Below are 5,290 nucleotides of genomic sequence, written 5' to 3'. Positions count from 1 at the left end.
TTTTTGTATTCTGAGAAGTAAAAGGGCGCTGATAAAGATGTGAAAACTACGTCTCTCTCTCTTCATTCACCTACAGGTCCACAGTGCTCTCAGCCTGTGTATCTCATGTGAACCGCTCAGATTCCCCTAGGTCTGACGCCGGTACACTAACACTACATTCTAAGGGATGAGGGCTCTCTGTGTGGTGACTAAGTTAAAGTAGTTTTATTGTTTATAAAGACTCTAATATTATCATCTGACTTGTTTAGACATTGTTTACTCCCACTTGCTTTGCTTTCCTGTATCTTATGTACATGTTAGAATATTTTCTGGGTGTATTTTAGGTCTTTATAGGTCACGTGAGTGTGTTATAAGCTGTGGTAAACTGTGAAATGTGTAGCTAACTTTATTAAGCTTTGTAAACTGTATTCCTGTGTGTTATATTGAGGTTTACACATCTTTTATTTGTACTGCTAGATTTCATTTAGCTTCTGCATCACGTCAGACGCACCTAGATGTATTTAATACTCTCTGCTCATGCGCACTTCAGGTGATTGGTCCATGTGGTGCAGTCGCGCCTGCCTCCACTAGAGGGAGACAAAAACCACTGAATCATCTAGAATCATTTCATTAGTCATTAACCCTTTACATACAGTGGTATGCAAAAGTTTGGGCACCCTTGTAAATGTTCATGATTTTCCTTAATAAATAATTGGTTGTTTGGATAACAAATTCCAGTTAAATTTATCATATAGGAGACAAACACAGTGATATTTGAGAAGTGAAATAAAGTTTATTCGATTTACAGAAAGTGTGCTAGAATTATTTAAACAGAATTAGGCATGTGCATAAGTTTAGGCACCCTTGCATCTTATTGATTTTAATACTCTTAGCACTAATTATTGGAACTCAAAATTGTTTTGGTAACCTCAGTGATCCTTGATCTTAGGGTCTGGATTCTGGTGGGAGGTATTTTGGACCATTCTTCTCTGCAGATCATCTCTAGTTCAGTCAGGTTTGATGGTTCCGAGCATGGACCGCCCGTTTTTAAAGCACACCATACATTTTCAATAATATTCAGGTCTGGGGACTGAGACGGCCATTCCAGGATGTTGTACTTGTTCCTCTGCATGAATGCCTTAGTAGATTTTGAGCAGTGTTTAGGATCATTGTCTTGTTGAAAGATCCAGCCCCGGCGCAACTTCAACTTTGTCACTGATTCCTGGACATTGTTCTCCAGAATCTGCTGATATTGAGAGGAATCCATGCGCCCCCTCAACTTTAACAAGATTCCCAGTGCCTGCACTGGACACACAGCCCCACAGCATGATGGAACCACCACCAAACTTTACTGTAGGGTAGCAAGTGCTTTTCTTGGAATGCTGTGTTCTTTTTTCCGCCATGCATAACGCCCCTGGTTATGCCCAAATAACTCTATTTTAGTTCATCAGTCCACAGCACCTTGTCCAAAACGAAGCTGGCTTGTCCAAATGTGCTTTAGCATACCTCAAGCGACCCCCGTTTGTGGCGTGTGCAGAGGAAAAGGCTTTTTCCGCATTACTCTTCCATACAGCATCTCCTTGTGTAAAGTGCGCTGAATAGTGGAACGATGCACAGTGACACCATCTGCAGCAAGCTGATGTTGTAGGTCTTTGGAGCTGGTCTACGGGTTGACTGTGACTGTTCTCACCATCCTGCGCCGCTGCCTTTCGGAGATCTTTCTTGGTCTTCCACTTCGGGCCTTAACTAGAACTGTGCCTGTGGTCTTCCAATTCCTCACAATGTTCCTCACAGTTGAAACTGAAAGCTTAAATCGCTGGGATAGCTTTTTGTATCCCTCCCCTAAACCATGATGTTGAATAATCTTGTTTTCAGGTCATTTGAGAGGTGTTTTGAGGCTCCCATGTTGCCACTAATCAGAGAAGATGCAAAGAGGAAACACCTAGAATTTTCCTACTTAAATACCCTGACTCATGATTGGATTCACCTGTGTATGGAGATCAAGGATCACTGAGGTTACCAAAACAATTTTGAGTTCCAATAATTAGTGCTAAGAGTATTAAAATCAATAAGATGCAAGGGTGCCTACATTTATGCACATGCCTAATTCTGTTTAAATAATTCTAGCACACTTTCTGTAAATCGAATAAACTTTATTTCACTTCTCAAATATCACTGTGTTTGTCTCCTATATGATAAATTTAACTGGAATTTGTTATCCAAACAACCAATTATTTATTAAGGAAAATCATGAACATTTACAAGGGTGCCCAAACTTTTGCATACCACTGTACCTGCACATTGGCTGTTTTGCTGCTTATTTGGGTTTTTTGACTGAGTTAATATATTTTGATGGTTTGATTCAATGTTTATACATCTGTACAACATTAATGATGTTGTTAATATTATTATTTGTACATGATTGGTGATATTAATCATATTATTATTTGTACATTATTAATAATGTCATCTTAGTATTTGTGTCCTTTAAAGAACCAAACACATACCCATAATTATATGTACCCTCACCGTCATCCCTGCCTGTAAACCAACTTCAATAATAAATACACATACATTCTCCGTGCCCTTCTCTCTGACCAGTATTATCCCCTTCAGAGTGTCCCACTCTATCACAGTCTCAGAAACTGTAATCTATACTTTCACTTTGTCAATTATAAATCTATATAAAATGCAGTATATAAATATCTGAGCCTGCACCTATTGTTACTTTGTGCACTGATACTGGCTACTCTGTATCTGTAAAACAAACATGATCAAAACACTAATTTTAGAGAAAAAAGTCTCCATAAATGTGTGATATAAAATGTGAACCAGTCACTGAGCTGTCAGTTCATTGATGTGACTTTATTTTATGACTGTGTAGTTGGTTAATCATGACCTTGTAACTTTTACAACTTAAACTACCTCTTTTTTTCACTTTAGAATGACATTGCAGGATTTGATCCATAGTGACGCTCTGGTCCCTTTAACTGCCTGCAGCCCATGAAGGTGAAGATCCTAAAGGTAAAAGCCCAGACAGCAAAATATGTTTACTGTTGAATTATGGTCAAAAAGGTTGATTTTTGGTTAAGGTCAACAATTGATTGTGGATCAACCATCAAACAATCATCAAATTCTAGCCAATTTACCAATGTTGAAAAGATGTCATTGAATCAATATTGTTTTGTGGTCGAATTTTTATGATTGAAATGCCAATATCTAATTGATGTTGACTCAACGTATGCTGTTTGTCTCTGTAGTTTGACACGCGCACACTCTGGGTAAATTATGAATTAGAAAAGTAGTTTTTTAATGAGTAAACCAATAGGAAAGTCAGTGATTGTGTGAGCTGATGGTCTTCTTTAATGCTCCTCCCCCTGTAATCATGTGACATTATCACCATAGCAACAGGCTTCACTTGTTGTATGTGTTCATGGGTCAAGGTTGGTCCAGGTGAGACTTTATGAAATTCAACAACTGCCTCTCAGTTCAACAGTTTGACCTGTGCATATGAATGTATTTAGCATGGCCACCACTTAAACACTTCTGGGGCTAAAGTAACAGTGGATAGGAAAGGAGGTACACTGTAAAAAATAAAGTACATTTACAGGAAATGTTCTGTAATTTTGCACAGATTTTTCCAGTTTTTCATTAAAACAATGAAATGCTAGTAGATTTACAGACATTTTCAATAATTTTAAGTTTTCTGTTTAAAATTACGGTTAATTAACTATAATGTAAGATTACATTAATATTATGTTTTTAATGACATTTTAACTGTAATTTTACATACAATTTTCTGTATTTTTTTACAGGTTTATGACCATTTTCCATAATACAATGTAATAAATGTAACTTAACAGTAACCAGAAGTAATTTAAATATTTACCTTTAGAATTACAAGTATCTAACATAATATGATATTACAATATTAATATGTTTTTAAAGGTAATTCAACATATTTCTTTAATATTCAAATTTGACATAAAATCTGATGTAATTTTACAGATCTTTCCTAATAATGATAATGATGAAATACATGTAAAATTCCATAAATGTTTTAATCCAAGGTGAGTACCCTCTGAAACACAACACACAGACAATGGGGAAAATCATACTGTGATTGTAAAACAGAAACAAAAAATCCCTCAACCATTGTTTATTTATTTTGTCAATTAATTTTTGTTACTAACACTAAACATTATTTTGCTATTTAATTCCCTGTGAGTGTGTGGTTTATTTTCTGGTATTTTAAAGGTTACATTGAGATTTAAAGGTTGATAAGTTACTATACATTTTATTAGAAGTAAAAAAACCAGTGTATTTACCTGTTTTTTTTTTTTTACTGAGAAGAGTCACCATCGTTAAAAGTTATTTAGCATCTCTAGGACTATTTCTTTATTTATGTTTCTACTGTTTACCATTTTTATTCATTACCAAGTAAGAGTACCCAGGACCCCGCCCACTGTCTACCACCACCTTAAATAGTATTAAAACCGTGGTCACCTGGGACGGGTGTTACCCAAAGTTTTACAAGTAGTGATATGATACTGTACTTTTTCAGTAACAGTCATGTTTTGATAGATAGGAATAAAACTGCTTAGTGATTATTATTGTTCTTGTTGTGTTTGTATTCCTAAACTTTAGTGAAATGTAACTGTTTCTACAGGGATGGTGGGATACAGCTTAGTGCAGTATTGTGCTGCTATACACAAAGTGTGGGGGGTCCTTTCCCACCCCTGTCACAGGAGCGTGCACGTAGCCAGGCTGACATCACCTGGGTTAAGTGAGTGAGTTGATATCTCAGTTCATAGTGCAGCTGCTCTCTGACAGAGAATGTTTGGTTAGGTGAAACCCGCTAACGGAGATAAATCCAGGATATACGTATCCAGCTTTGTAGTACAGGCCCACAGAGCTACACATCTTTAAACTACAGATGATCTCTTCATCTTCATAATAAACATCTTTAGAGGAACAAATGTTTACACAAATAATGTGTAGTAGAAGTGGTGTTTGTGTGTCTTTTTTCTAACACATGTGACTTTGTGACAGAATCTGTGTGAATGCATCCCTGAGGCATTTGTGTGTGTGAGTGTGTGTGCGTGCGTGCGTGGGTGCGTGCGTGTGTGTGTGTGTGTGTTTTCTCACCCTGCAGAATCTGTGGCTTCAAACCCTCCATGAGTGGCTCTGATTGGCTGCAGGCGGTTCAGAACTACGTGAAGGCTCTGCAGTATCCTTTAACATAAGGGTTCTCAACCTGGGGGTCAGGAGTTACACTTAATATATATAAATATAATATAACACTTAAATA

General features: G+C 36.9%; 1 long non-coding RNA gene across 2 annotated transcripts; it reads left to right on the top strand.

The window, feature by feature from the left end:
- Positions 1-31: 31 nt before the first annotated feature.
- On the top strand, positions 32-5,290 carry LOC114458587 (uncharacterized). Of its 2 annotated transcripts, XR_003673072.1 has the most exons (4): positions 32-76; positions 2,923-3,003; positions 3,988-4,049; positions 5,135-5,290. It is a non-coding gene; the product is annotated as an uncharacterized LOC114458587 (long non-coding RNA). The 2 variants fall into 2 exon arrangements; XR_003673073.1 differs by lacking the exon at positions 3,988-4,049.

Source organism: Gouania willdenowi, unplaced genomic scaffold (assembly GCF_900634775.1).
Source record: "Gouania willdenowi unplaced genomic scaffold, fGouWil2.1 scaffold_144_arrow_ctg1, whole genome shotgun sequence".
NCBI classification, from domain to species: domain Eukaryota; kingdom Metazoa; phylum Chordata; class Actinopteri; order Blenniiformes; family Gobiesocidae; genus Gouania; species Gouania willdenowi.
Note: the sequence above shows the minus strand (reverse complement) of the source record. Positions and strands in the feature narration are given on the sequence as shown.